This window comes from Oncorhynchus gorbuscha, linkage group LG12, assembly GCF_021184085.1.
Source record: "Oncorhynchus gorbuscha isolate QuinsamMale2020 ecotype Even-year linkage group LG12, OgorEven_v1.0, whole genome shotgun sequence".
NCBI lineage: Eukaryota > Metazoa > Chordata > Actinopteri > Salmoniformes > Salmonidae > Oncorhynchus > Oncorhynchus gorbuscha.
This window is the reverse complement of record NC_060184.1, coordinates 48,620,727-48,636,209: the sequence shown is the minus strand read 5'-3', so window position 1 is coordinate 48,636,209 and position 15,483 is coordinate 48,620,727. Positions and strand designations below refer to the sequence as shown.

Genomic DNA, 15,483 nt, shown 5'->3' with positions numbered 1-15,483 from the left:
TGTCCTATTCGGTGTCCTGTGTGAATCTAAGTGTGCGTTCTATAATTCTCTCCTTCTCTCTTTCTTTCTCTCTCTCTCTCGGAGGACCTGAGCCCTAGGATCATGCCCCAGGACTACCTGACATGATGACTCCTTGCTGTCCCCAGTCCACCTGGCCGTGCTGCTGCTCCAGTTTCAACTGACCTGAGCCCTAGACCATGCCCCAGGACTACCTGACATGATGACTCCTTGCTGTCCCCAGTCCACCTGGCCGTGCTGCTGCTCCAGTTTAAACTGTTCTGCCTTATTATTATTCGACCATGCTGGTCATTTATGAACATTTTAACATATTGGCCATGTTCTGTTATAATCTCCACCCGGCACAGCCAGAAGAGGACTGGCCACCCCACATATGCTCTCTCTAATTCTCTCTTTCTTTCTCTCTCTCGGAGGACCTGAGCCCTAGGACCATGCCCCAGGACTACCTGACATGATGACTCCTTGCTGTCCCCAGTCCACCTGACCGTCCTGCTACTCCAGTTTCAACTGTTCTGCCTTATTATTATACGACCATGCTGGTCATTTATGAACATTTGAACATCTTGGCCATGTTCTGTTATAATCTCCACCCGGCACAGCCAGAAGAGGACTGGCCACCCCACATAGCCTGGTTCCTCTCTAGGTTTCTTCCTAGGTTTTGGCCTTTCTAGGGAGTTTTTCCTAGCCACCGTGCTTCTACACCTGCATTGCTTGCTGTTTGGGGTTTTAGGCTGGGTTTCTGTACAGCACTTTGAGATATCAGCTGGTGTACGAAGGGCTATATAAATACATTTGATTTGATTTGATACAGCCTGACGGGAGCCCTACTTCCTTGTCCAATTGCGTTCCCACCCTCGAAAGCGGGCTTTTCAAAACGGGGGCGGTATTAGTTTCTACGCGAGAGTTATGTTACAGGACGAATATTTAGTTTTTGAATATTCTTTTACATAAGAAACACAGCCCTATTTATTTGAGCCGGAATACACTGAAGAGGAGTTGTGACAACGAGAAAAATAATTGCAAGACCAGCAAGCCGCTGCTCCTGACTCTGGGGAGCCACGGTCAGATAACGACTGGTGGTGCTTATGCGGGTGCTGTCCAGCCATGTCGACAAAGGAGGAATGTCTGTGCTGCAACAAATTAGATCGCGGACAGATCTTACTGGAGAGGGTCACTGCAGACCCCATGGATCACATACGTGTGACAGACCAACGAAGTTTCGACACACGGATAGAGGGATGCTGGAGACGTTCTTCAGAAGCTCCTAGACCAACTGGGCCAGCAGGAGAGCAAATGACAAACAAGTACGTTGTTTTGCTGTCGGTAGCTAGCTAGCAATATAAGTTATCTTTTTACACAAGGCAGTGTTGTTCAGTACAGTACAATTTCATGATCGATTCAGCCATAACAGGGCTTGGTTGTAACACTACAAGCCAAGCTAGCCACGTTTAGCTAGCTAGCTTTATTTGTTATACCTCAAATGTATTGTAGTCTAAAGTTATAGCTACCTAGCTAACTAGCCTAGCTAGCCTCCGTGTAAGTCAGTAGAAGCTAAACTGGAGAAAGGCTTTGATGATGATGACGAAGCTTAAAGGATTGACTTTGGCTTTATGACTCATATTTGAGTAACTATACTTGTGTTTTGTTGCTAGCTAGCTAACGTATGTCTGAGATGTCTCATATTCTACATCTTGCTGCTACAGTAGGAATACAAACAGTACACAACGATTGACAATGAATGTCTAATAGTTTTTCTTTCTCTCACAGACAATGCCGCTTGGATACAAAGAAGTTGATGACTGAAGAGATGTGAAATGTCCCATAACAACAATCTCCCCTTGTAACAAAGTGACTCCGAACACCTCACTGCACCACCCAAACACACCAAAGGCAAGTAATTCCCTTTGTAGAACTGTAGTATTTATTATAGGAGTTAGCAGTTTATTTGTATTAAACTGTATATACAGTTTGTCATACATTGCCATAACTGTTCCTGCATATCACTGTGTAAACTCACCTCAGTCTGCAGAGCATTTACATTTACATTTAAGTCATTTAGCAGACGCTCTTATCCAGAGCGACTTAGAGCAAATAAACATCTTGAATACAAGCCATTTCTACTTGGACAAACTATTCTGTGTTATTGAAACATGTTTACTTGCCAACAACTTCAAGTTTAAATGATACACCAACTCCCTGCATCATTTTTTTAGCAGTAACATTGTAGCTTGTTTATTCAAATACATTTCATGAATATCACAATGACTTGATCCAGAAGTTGAAGTCAACACTTTATTGGTTTTTAATGCAGCTGGAATCATTTAGTAACTTGTTAGTACACAATTATATACATATGTGCAAGAGCAAGCAAAATCTATACCACAGTGCAGTTGTGAGCATGCTAGGCATTCTAATATAATATTATTATATTATCTATATTATACTACAACATCAGTCTAATTGAATATCAGTCTAATTGAACAACTGAATATGGATGTTGTGTTAACTGAATGTTCCAGGCAGGCTCTGTCATGCAGGTGAAAGAGGACCCAAAAGCGACTTAACAGAAACAGAGTTTATTTCAGTCCAAAACGGAATAACAGAAATCCTCTAGACTTGTAGAGGGGAAACAACTGGAGAAGTTGCCACAGACTGCAGGTTTGGGGAGCTGTTCCGACAGAGACACCTGCTCACACGCAGCATCTGATGAAGGCAAAAACACGACAGGACAGTGGCGATACACAATCACGGCAAAAACACGACAGGACAGGCGAAACGCAATCACAGCATGGTGAATACAATACAAGGAACCACGGGACAGGAACGGATCACAAAGGAATAAATAGGGACTCTAATCAGGGGAAAGGATCGGGAACAGGTGTGGGAAGACTAAATGATGATTAGGGGAATAGGAACAGCTGGGAGCAGGAACGGAACGATAGAGAGAAAGAGAGCGAGAGAGTGAGAGAGGGAGGGGGAGAGAGAGGGCTAGAAGGAGGGAAAGAACCAAATAAGACCAGCAGAGGGAAACGAATAGCATGGGAAGCACAGGGACAAGACAAGATAATAAATGACAAACATGACAGTACCCCCACTCACCGAAGCGCCTCCTGGCGCTCTCGAGGAGGAACACTGGCGGCAACGGAGGAAATCATAGATCAAACGGTCCAGCACGTCCCGAGAAAGAACCCAACTCCTCTCCTCAGGACCGTAACGAAAAACGATAAAAGGGAAACTAGGGTACTACTCTAAAAAAAAAATGAGAACTAGGGACAGACTGAGACACAGCAAGGGCAGGGACAAGAACAGGAGAGATGCGATGGCAGGGAACAGACTGAGACCCAGCAAGACCAGGAGCAGAAGCAGCAAAAAAAATTACCAGACTTCTTCTGCGCGCAGTCTGAACACGCAGCCACGAAACGGCGCGTGTCACGCTCCTGAGTCGGCCACCAGCAAAAGCGCTGGCGAATAGACGCAAGAGTGCCTCGAACACCGGGATGACCAGCTAACTTGGCAGAGTGCGCCCACTGAAGAACAGCCAAGTGGAAACAGGAACGAAAAGGAGGTTACTCACGCAGTGTGCGTGAGTGCTTTTTAACCTGTCTTTCAATTCCCCAGACTGTCAACCCGACAACACGCCCATAAGGAAGAATCCCCTCGAGATCAGTAGAAGCCACAGAAGAACTAAACAGACGGGATAAGGCATCAGGCTTGGTGTTCTTGCTACCCGGACGGTAAGAAATCACAAACTCGAAACGTTAGCGAAAAACAACGCCCAACGAGCTTGACGGGCATTAAGTCGTTTGGCAGAACGGATGTACTCAAGGTTCTTATGGTCTGTCCAAACGACAAAGGAACGGTCTGCCCCCTCCAACCACTGTCGCCATTCGCCTAGGGCTAAGCGGATGGCGAAGTTCAAGAATTTACCCACATCATAGTTGCGCTCAGATGGCGACAGGCGATGAGAAAAATAAGCGCAAGGATGAACCTTATCGTCAGACTGGAAGCGCTGGGATAGAATGGCTCCCACGCCTACCTCTGAAGCGTCAACCTCGACAATAAATTGTCTAGTGACGTCAGGAGTAACGAGGATAGGAGCGGACGTAAAACGTTCTTTTAGAAGATCAAAAGCTCCCTGGGCGGAACCGGACCACTTAAAACACGTCTTGACAGAAGTAAGAGCTGTGAGAGGGGCAGCAACTTGACCGAAATCACGAATGAAACGCCGATAGAAATTAGCGAAACCTAAAGCGCTGCAACTCGACACGTGACCTTGGAACGGGCCAATCACTGACAGCTTGGACCTGGCGGAATCCATCTGAATGCCTTCAGCGGAAATAACGGAACCGAGAAAAGTAACGGAGGAGACATGAAAAGAGCACTTCTCAGCCTTTACGTAGAGACAATTCTCTAAAGGCGCTGTAGAACACGTCGAACGTGCTGAAGCTTTCTGTAAACACCACTCGCATGAATCTCGAGTGACGGAGAAAAAATCAGGATATCGTCAAGATAGACAAAAACAAAAATGTTCAGCATGTCTCTCAGAACATCATTAACTAATGCCTGAAAAACAGCTGGCGCATTGGCAACCCGAACACGGCAGAACCCGGTACTCAAAATGCCCTAACGGAGTGTTAAACGCCGTTTTCCACTCGTCCCCCTCTCTGATGCGCACGAGATGGTAAGCGTTACGAAGGTCCAACTTAGTAAAGCACCTGGCTCCCTGCAGAATCTCGAAGGCTGATGACATAAGGGAAGCGGATAACGATTCTTAACCGTTATGTCATTCAGCCCTCGATAACCACGCAGGGCGCAGAGTACCGTCCTTCTTCTTAACAAAAAAGAACCCCGCCCCGGCCGGAGAAGAAGAAGGCACTATGGTACCGGCGTCAAGAGACACAGACAAATAATCCTCGAGAGCCTTACGTTCGGGAGCCGACAGAGAGTATAGTCTACCTCGAGGAGGCGTGGTCCCTGGAAGGAGATCAATACTACAATCATACGACCGGTGAGGAGGAAGGGAGTTGGCTCGGGACCGACTGAAGACCGTGCGCAGATCATGATATTCCTCCGGCACTCCTGTCAAATCGCCAGGTTCCTCCTGAGAAGTAGGGAGAGAAGAAACGGGAGGGATGGCAGACATTAAACACTTCACATGACAAGAAACGTTCCAGGATAGGATAGAATTACTAGACCAATTAATAGAAGGATTATGACATACTAGCCAGGGATGACCCAAAACAACAGGTGTAAACGGTGAACGGAAAATCAAAAAAGAAATAGTCTCACTGTGGTTACCAGATACTGTGAGAGTTAAAGGTAGTGTCTCAAATTTGATACTGGGAAGATGACTACCATCTAAGGCAAACATGGGCGTAGGCTTGTCTAACGGTCTGAAAGGAATGTTATGTTTCCGAACCCATGCTTCGTCCATGAAACAACCCTCAGCCCCAGAGTCAATCAAGGCACTGCATGTAGCACCCGAACCGGTCCAGCGTAGATGGACCGACATGTAATACAAGATCTAGATGAAGAGGACTGAGTAGTAGCGCTCACCAGTAGCCCTCCGCTTACTGATGGGCTCTGGCCTCTTACTGGACATGAATTAACAAAATGTCCAGCAACTCCGCAATAGAGGCACAGGCGGTTGGTGATCCTCCGTTCCCTCTCCTTATTCGAGATGCGAATCCCTCCCAGCTGCATGGGCTCAGTCTCAAAGCCAGAGGAGGGAGATGGTTGCGATGCGGAGCAGGGAAACACCGTTGATGCGAGCTCTCTTCCACGAGCCCGGTGACGAAGATCTACCCGTCGTTCTATGCGGATGGCGAGAGCAATCAAAGAGTCCACATCTGAAGGAACCTCCCGGGAGAGAATCTCATCCTTAACCACTGCGTGGAGTCCCTCCAGAAAACGAGCGAGCAGCGCCGGCTCGTTCCACTCACTAGAGGCAGCAAGAGTGCGAAACAGATCCAATGGAATAATCCGTTATGGACCGTTCACCTTGGCATAAGGAAGCCAGGGCCCTAGAAGCCTCCCCACCAAAAACTGAACGGTCAAAAACCCGAATCATCTCCTCTTTAAAGTTCTGGAATTTGTTAGAGCAATCAGCCCTTGCCTCCCAGATAGCTGTGCCCCATTCTCGAGCCCGGCCAGTAAGGAGTGAAATGACGTAAGCAACCCGAGCTCTCTCTCTAGAGTATGTGTTGGGTTGGAGAGAGAACACAATCTCACACTGCGTGAGAAAGGAGCGGCACTCAGTGGGCTGCCCGGAGTAGCAAGGTGGGTTATTAACCCTAGGTTCTGGAGGCTCGGCAGGCCAGGAAGTAACAGGTGGCACGAGACGTAGACTCTGGAACTGTCCAGAGAGGTCGGAAACCTGAGCGGCCAGGTTCTCCACGGCATGGCGAGCAGCGGACAATTCCTGCTCGTGTCTGCCGAGCATGGCTCCTTGGATCTCGACGGCAGTGTAACGAGCGTCTGAAGTCGCTGGGTCCATTCCTTGGTCGGTTCCTTCTGTCATGCAGGTGAAAGAGGACCCAAAAGCGACTTAACAGAAACAGAGTTTATTTCAGTCCAAAACGGAATAACAGAAATCCTCTAGACTTGTAGAGGGAAACAACTGGAGAAGCGGCCACAGACTGCAGATTCATTCGGGTAGGCGAGGCCGTAGTCGACAGAGACACCTGCTCACACGCAGCATCTGATGAAGGCAAAAAACACGACAGGACAGGGCGATACACAATCACGGCAAAAACACGACAGGACAGGGCGAAACGCAATCACAGCATGGTGAATACAATACAAGGAACCGACGGGACAGGAACGGATCACAAAGGAATAAATAGGGACTCTAATCAGGGAAAGGATCGGGAACAGGTGTGGGAAGACTAAATGATGATTAGGGGAATAGGAACAGCTGGGAGCAGGAACGGAACGATAGAGAGAAGAGAGCGAGAGAGTGAGAGAGGGAGGGGGAGAGAGAGGGCTAGAAGGAGGGAAAGAACCAAATAAGACCAGCAGAGGGAAACGAATAGCATGGGAAGCACAGGGACAAGACAAGATAATAAATGACAAACATGACAGGCTCCAGAATATTCTTCAGCTGGTGAATCTCATCTGGTATTGGGTAATGGCAGCTGTTCTAGCAGGCTTTGGCACTGTGGAAATGTTGGCAGGGATGTTGGGTTTGGGGAGCTGTAACTCTGGCTCCTTCAAGAGAACAGTCGGGTCCTTTCTGCACTCCATAGCCAGCTGGACAAGCCTCTCCCTGAAGTGTTGGGTTCTGAGCTCGTGGAAAGACATGAAGACTGATAATGAAGAAGTGTAACCGTACAAGAAATCATGTTAATATGTAAACCAAAAAGAATACATGAGACTGGAATGTGCTTTGTTAAAAGGATATGAACTGAAAAATCTGAGAAATAAATGAAAATGTAAGACTCCATAAAGCCTGGTCTCAACTCTTTACAAGGGGAAATACATTTAAATTAAGGACAGAATAATATGGAAGTTTGCTTTTGGGTGAACCTGTCACTGTCTTCACTTTAGACTTTGCTCCCTAACAGCACCTCCAGACACAGGAGAGGCATGTTTTAACAAAGAGGAGGGTGAGAAGCAGCAAGTTGGCCGGGAAGAGGCTGTGTCGCTGGTACCAAGTGAGCTCGTGGGATTAGACCCTCAGGTCTCTATGTATTGCCAATCATGTCCTGGGACGCATAGATAAAGGAAGTTCCACAGTCTCTCAGTGTCATGCTCGTCATAATAACTGGAACAAAGGGCAGCGTGATCTGGGTTCCACATATTTTTATTACTAGGTGAAACATGGTCCACATGAAGGCCAAAGGGGCCGAGGGCCAATTGCAAAACAAAACAATAAATCGCAAAACGAAACGTGACGCTACTATAGTGCTCGCAGGCAACTATACAGTGGGGAGAACAAGTATTTGATACACTGCCGATTTTGCAGGTTTTCCTACTTACACAGCATTTAGAGGTCTGTCATTTTTATCATAGGTACACTTCAACTGTGAGATACGGAATCTAACACAAAAATCCAGAAAATCACATTGTATGATTTTTAAATAATTCATTTTCATTTTATTGCATGACATAAGTATTTTACCACCTACCAACCAGTAAGAATTCCGGCTCTCACAGACCTGTTTTTCTTTAAGAAGCCCTCCTGTTCTCCACTCATTACCTGTATTAACTGCACCTGTTTGAACTCGTTACCTGTATAAAAGACACCTGTCCACACACGGTGGCAGGGTAGCCTAGTGGTTTGAGCGTTGGACTAGTAACCGGAAGGTTGCAAGTTCAAACCCCCGAGCTGACGAGGTACAACTCTGTCGTTCTGCCCTTGAACAGGCAGTTAACCCACTGTTCCTAGGCCGTCATTGAAAATAAGAATTTATTCTTAACTGACTTGCCTAGTTAAATAAAGGTATACATTTTTTAAATATATTTATTTTTTAAACAGACTCCAACCTCTCCACAAAGGCCAAGACCAGAGCGCTGGGTAAGGACATCAGGAATAAAATTGTAGACCTGCATAAGGCTGGGGTGGGCTACAAGACAATAGGCAAGCAGCTTGGTGAGAAGGCAACAACTGTTGGCGCAATTATTAGAAAATGGAAGAAGTTCAAGATGACGGTCAATCACCCTTGGTCTGGGGCTCCATGCAAGATCTCACCTCGTGGGGCATCAATGATCATGAGGAAGGTGAGGGATCAACCCAGAACTACACGGCAGGACCTGGTCAATGACCTGAAGAGAGCTGGGACCACAGTCTCCAAGAAAACCATTAGTAACACACTACACCGTCATGGATTAAAATCCTGCAGCGCACCCAAGGTCCCCCTGCTCAAGCCAGTGCATGTCCAGGCCCGTCTGAATTTTGCCAATGACCATCTGGATGATCCAGAGGAGGAATGGGAGAAGGTCATGTGGTCTGACGAGACAAATATAGAGCTTTTCTGTCTAAACACCACTCGCTGTGTTTGGAGAAAGAAGAAGGATGAGTACAACCCCAAGAACACCATCCCAACCGTGAAGCATGGAGGTGGAAACCTCTGGGGATGCTTTTCTGCAAAGGGGACAGGACGACTGCACCATATTGAGGGGAGGATGGATGGGGCAATGTATCGCGAGATCTTGGCCAACAACCTCCTTCCCTCAGTAAGAGCATTGAAGATGGGGTGTGGCTGGGTCTTTCAACATGACAATGACCTGAAACACACAGCCAGGGCCACTAAGGAGTGGCTCCGTAAGAAGCATCTCAAGGTCCTGGAGTGGCCTAGCCAGTCTCCAGACCTGAACCCAATAGACAATCTTTGGAGGGAGCTGAAAGTCCGTATTGCCCAGCGACAACCCCGAAACCTGAAGGATCTGGAGAAGGTCTGTATGGAGGAGTGGGCCAAAATCTCTGCTGCAGTGTGTGCAAACCTGGACAAGAACTACAGGAAACTTATGATCTCTGTAATTGCAAACTAAGGTTTCTGTACCAAATATTAAGTTCTGCTTTTCTGATGTATCAAATACTTATGTCATGCAATGGAATGCAAATTAATAACTTAAAAATCATACGATGTGATTTTTTGTTTTAGATTCGGCCTCTCACAGTTGAAGTGTACCTATGATGCAAATTACAGAACTCTACATGCTTTGTAAGTTGTAAAACCTGCAAAATCGTCAGTGTATCAAATAGAGAATAAAACGCTCTCTATGGTCAGGGCGTGACAATCAGTGAGGCTCATTTCGTCAGTTGACTTGACCAGGCACCAGGGACGAAGGACGGTGGAGAAGGCAGCTGCCCACAGAGCCTCTCCCACATGTGGGCAATAGAAAAGCGCCTCTCTGTCTCCTCATGACACTTTCACCTCAGCAGTCCATCACAAACCTGTATGGAAAATGTAATATCTCTTTTCATAAGTTGATATCCCTCCAATGGACCTGAAAGTATTTCAGGTGGTCTATCTTGTACATGTAAAAGTGGATGAACTCCTTAATGAAATCGCTCATCTGTTGCGTTTGGGATGGAGACGTTGTATGGTTTGTAACTGAAGCAAGAATTTTCCGTGGGGCCCATGTATACAGAGGCACTCTGCACGCGCACCGTAACACTGTGTCTTCTGTCAATCATAGTCCAATACAGGCTTCAGGTTGATCCAGTGACTGACCAATATGTTTCCACAGTTTAAATGTGTGTGTGCTACTATGGAACGTAACTGCGACCACACACACAGAGATATACCGTGCCAGCTTCATCGTGACTATGGAAACATTTTGAAGAACTCTCCGGGCCTTCGATACACGCATGTAAATGGAATGAGATCAGAGCCAAGGTTTCGATGTTGAGAAAACAAATGATTGTGCTAATGCCCAGTGTTGTTGGCATGCGATCAATATTGGGGAGTAGGCTTTTCTACATATTTACATGGTTCTGTGACATTAATTCAGTGACATAGCAGCCATTGATCATCTACAAGCTGCACTTTAAGCTACATAAGAGGTCATTAAATAAGAGGGTATTCACATGGTGGCATTGACACACGCAGACAGTGTCAAATGCAGGATAGTAGCAGCTGCAATGTGACATCTGAGATGGCAACGCTACCTTCTTTAACTCCCTTGACAGCAAGGAGAGGTAACTAAATACAGGAGCAGGATGGTGGAGACTGCTCACAGCTGGTAGCAAACCCAGGATCGGATGTGTCACGGCTCACAGCTGGGTGAATATCGAGTGGTCAAGGTGCAAAAGCTGTTCCACTCTAAATGTATCAGAGTTACCTGGAGCTTAGTGACTCTCTCTCTCTCAGGCTGACGGAGGGAACCGTAACGGTAAAAGACACATGGTTTCACATGTGGAGAAAATAAATCATTATTTGGGGGGGGGGGGCAATTCACATGATGATATTTCACATGAAGTTTCAAGTGGATTTGAAGTGGATTTTTAATGAGATTTCACAGGTGATGCCCTGCAAACAAAAATGAGTCAATAGGATACACACACAAACAGTGCTTTTAACTGACATATTTGACATTCATGATTACATTGTGTATGTTCATAGAGTAAGTATTAATCAACATGTCCTCATCTGGGATTTAAATCTACAACCTCTTGGTTCACGGCATTCCAATCTTTCTTCTACGCCACCATGTCTGTGTCAATGACTGATTTCACCTATATTGCTACTCTTTAGGCAAAAATATATATGAACTCAGCAAAAAAGAACCGTAATCGCAATGTCAACTGTGTTTATTTTCAGCAAACTTAACATGTGAAATATTTGTATGAACATAACCAGATTCAACAACTGAGACATAAACTGAACAGGTTGCACAGACACGTAACAAAAATGGAATAATGTGTCCCTGAACAAAGAGGGAGTGGGGGTCAAAATCAAAAGGAGTAGTCAGTATCTGGTGTGGCCACCAGCTGCATTTAGTACTGCAGTGCATCTCCTCATGGACTGTACCAGATTTGCCAGTTCTTGTTGTGAGATGTTACCCCACTCTTCCACCAAGGCACCTGCAAGTTCCGGGACATTTCTGGGGGGAATGGCCCTAGCCCTCACCCTCCGATCCAACAAGTCCCAGACGTGCTCAATGGGATTGAGATCCGGGATCTTCGCTGGCCATGGCAGAACACTGATGTTCCTGTCTTGCAGGAAATCACGCACAGAACGAGCAGTATGGCTGGTGGCATTGTCATGCTGGAGGGTCATGTCAGGATGAGCCTGCAGGAAGGGTACCACATGAGGGAGGAGGATGTCATGCTGGAGGGTCATGTCAGGATGAGCCTGCAGGAAGGGTACCACATGAGGGAGGAGGATGTCTTCCCTGTAACGCACAGCGTTCAGATTGCCTGCAATGACAACAAGCTCAGTCCGATGATGCTGTGACACACCGCCCCAGACCATGATGGACCCTCCAACTCCAAATTGATCCCGCACCAGAGTACAGGCATCGGTGTAATGCTCATTCCTTCGAAGATAAACGCAAATTCGACCATCACCCCTGGTGAGATAAAACCGCGACTCGTCAGTGAAGAGCACTTTTTGCCAGTCCTGTCTGGTCCAGCGATGGTGGGTTTGTGCCCATTGGAAGCATTGTTGCCAGTGATGTCTGGTGAGGACCTGCCTTACAACATGCCTACAAGCACTCAGTCCAGCCTCTCTCAGCCTATTGCAGACAGTCTGAGCACTGATGGAGGGATTGTGCGTTCCTGGTGTAACTCGGGCAGTTGTTGTTGCCATCCTGTACCTGCCCCGCAGATGTGATGTTTGGATGAACCGATCCTGTGCAGGCGTTGTTACACGTGGGCTGTCACTGCGAGGACGATCAGCTGTCTGTTCCTTCTACCAGTAGCGCTGTCTTAGGCATCTCACAGTATGGACATTGCAATATATTGACCTGGCCACATCTGCATTCCTCATGCCTCCTTGCAGCATGCCTAAGGCACATTCACACAGATGAGCAGGGACCCAGGGCATCTTTCTTTTGGTGTTTTTCCAGAGTCAGTAGAAAGGCCTCTTTAGTGTCTTAAGTTTTCGTAACTGTGACCTTAATTGTAAGCTGTTAGTGTTTTAACGACCATTCCACAGGTGCATGTTCATGAATCGTTTATGGAACAAACATGGGAAACAGTGTTTAAACCCTTTACAATGAAGATCTGTGAATTATCTTTGAAAGACAGGGTCCTCAAAAACGGCAGTTTCTTTTTTTGCTGAGTTTATATTGTATTCATCATAGTGATTCGAAAGGTAGCAAGTTCGAATCCCCGAGCTGACAAGGTACAAATCTGTCATTCTGCCCCTGAACAGGCAGTTAACCCACTGTTCCTAGGCCGTCATTGAAAATAAGAATTTGTTCTTAACGGACTTGCCTTGTAAAATAAAGGTAAAATAAAATAAAAAAATCTAATCAAATGTATTTATATAGCCCTTCGTACATCAGCTGATATCTCAAAGTGCTGTACAGAAACCCAGCCTAAAACCCCAAACAGCAAGCAATGCAGGTGTAGAAGCACGGAGGCTAGGAAAAACTCCCTAGAAAGGCCAAAACCTAGGAAGAAACCTAGAGAGGAACCAGGCTATGTGGGGTGGCCAGTCCTCTTCTGGCTGTGCCGGGTGGAGATTATAACAGAACATGGCCAAGATGTTCAAATGTTCATAAATGACCAGCATGGTCGAATAATAATGAGGCAGAACAGTTGCAACTGGAGCAGCAGCATGGTCAGGTGGACTGGGGACAGCAAGGAGTCATGTCAGGTAGTCCTGGGGCACAGTCCTAGGGCTCAGGTCCTTCAAGAGAGAGAAAGAAAGAGAGAAGGAGAGAATTAGAGAACGCACACTTAGATTCACACAGGACACCGAATAGGACAGGAGAAGTACTCCAGATATAACAAACTGACCCTAGCCCCCCGACACAAACTACTGCAGCATAAATACTGGAGGCTGAGACAGGAGGGGTCAGGAAACACTGTGGCCCCATCCGAGGACACCCCCGGACAGGGCCAAACAGGAAGGATATAACCCCACCCACTTTGCCAAAGCACAGCCCCCACACCACTAGAGCGATATCTTCAACCACCAACTACCATCCTGAGACAAGGCTGAGTATAGCCCACAAAGATCTCCGCCACGGCACAACCCAAGGGGGAGGGGGGGGGGTGCCAACCCAGACAGGATGACCACATCAGTGAATCAACCCACTCAGGTGACGCACCTCCTCCAGAGACTGCATAAGAGAGCTCCAGTAAGCCAGTGACTCAGCCCCTGTAATAGGGTTAGAGGCAGAGAATCCCAGCGGAAAGAGGGGAACCGGCCAGGCAGAGACAGCAAGGGCGGTTCGTTGCTCCAGAGCCTTTCCGTTCACCTTCCTGCTCCTGGGCCAGACTACACTCAATCATATGACCCACTGAAGAGATGAGCCTTCAGTAAAGACTTAAAGGTTGAGACCGAGTTTGCGTCTCTGACATGGGTAGGCAGACCGTTCCATAAAAACGGAGCTCTATAGGAGAAAGCCCTGCCTCCAGCTGTTTGCTTAGAAATTCTAGGGACAATTAGGAGGCCTGCGTCTTGTGACCGTAGCGTACGTGTAGGTATGTACGGCAGGACCAAATCAGAGAGATAGGTAGGAGCAAGCCCATGTAATGCTTTGTAGGTTAGCAGTAAAACCTTGAAATCAGCCCTTGCTTTGACAGGAAGCCAGTGTAGAGAGGCTAGCACTGGAGTAATATGATCTATTTTTTTGGTTCTAGTCAGGATTCTTGCAGCCGTATTTCACACTAACTGAAGTTTATTTAGTGCTTTATCCGGGTAGCCGGAAAGTAGAGCATTGCAGTAGTCTAACCTAGAAGTGACAAAAGCATGGATTAATTTTTCTGCATAATTTTTGGACAGAAATTTTCAGATTTTTGCAATGTTACGTAGATGGAAAAAAGCTGTCCTTGAAATGGTCTTGATATGTTCTTCAAAAGAAAGATCAGGGTCCAGAGTAACGCTGAGGTCCTTCACAGTTTTATTTGAGACGACTGTACAACCATTAAGATTAATTGTCATCCACTTCCTCGTGTCTGAAACACATGCTTCTAGCAAGGGCAATTTTGGGGCTTCACCTTGTTTCATTGAAATGTACAGCTGTGTGTCATCCGCATAGCAGTGAAAGTAAACATTATGTTTTCGAATAACATCCCCAAGAGGTAAAATATATAGTGAAAACAATAGTGGTCCTAAAACGGAACCTTGAGGAACACCGAAGTTTACAGTTGATTTGTCAGAGGACAAACCATTCACAGAGACAAACTGATATCTTTCCGACAGATAAGATCTAAACCAGTCATTTACCAACCAGTCATTTACCATCTAAAAATGTCATTTACCACCTTCACAACTGCCGTCTCAGTGCTGTGATGGGGTCTAAAACCAGGCTAAAGCATTTCGTATACATTGTTTGTCTTCAGGAAGGCAGTGAGTTGCTGCGCAACAGCCTTCTCTAAAATTTTTGAGAGGAATGGAAGATTCGATATAGGCCGATAATTTTTTATATTTTCTGGGTCAAGGTTAGGCTTTTTCAAGAGAGGCTTTATTACTGCCACTTTTAGTGAGTTTGGTACACATCCGGTGGATAGAGAGCCGTTTATTATGTTCAACATAGGAGGGCCAAGCACAGGAAGCAACACTTTCAGTAGTCTAGTTGGAATAGGGTCCAGTATGTAGCTTGAAGGTTTAGAGGCCATGATTATTTTCATCATTGTGTCAAGAGATATAGTACTAAAACACTTGAGCGTCTCTCTTGATCCTAGGTCCTGGCAGAGTTGTGCAGACTCAGGACAACTGAGCTTTGAAGGAATACGCAGATTTAAAGAGGAGTCCGTAATTTGCTTTCTAATAATCATAATCTTTTCCTTAAAGAAGTTCATGAATTTATCACTGCTAAAGTGAAAGTCATCCTCTCTTGGGG

The 15,483-nt window shown here is 46.3% G+C and overlaps 1 long non-coding RNA gene across 1 annotated transcript; it reads left to right on the top strand.

Annotated features, from left to right (window-relative positions):
- Positions 1–746: 746 nt before the first annotated feature.
- LOC123991723 lies at positions 747–7,462 on the top strand. Its single transcript, XR_006830848.1, has 3 exons — positions 747–1,322; positions 1,786–1,912; positions 7,102–7,462. It is a non-coding gene; the product is annotated as an uncharacterized LOC123991723 (long non-coding RNA).
- The last annotated feature ends 8,021 nt before the right edge of the window (positions 7,463–15,483 follow it).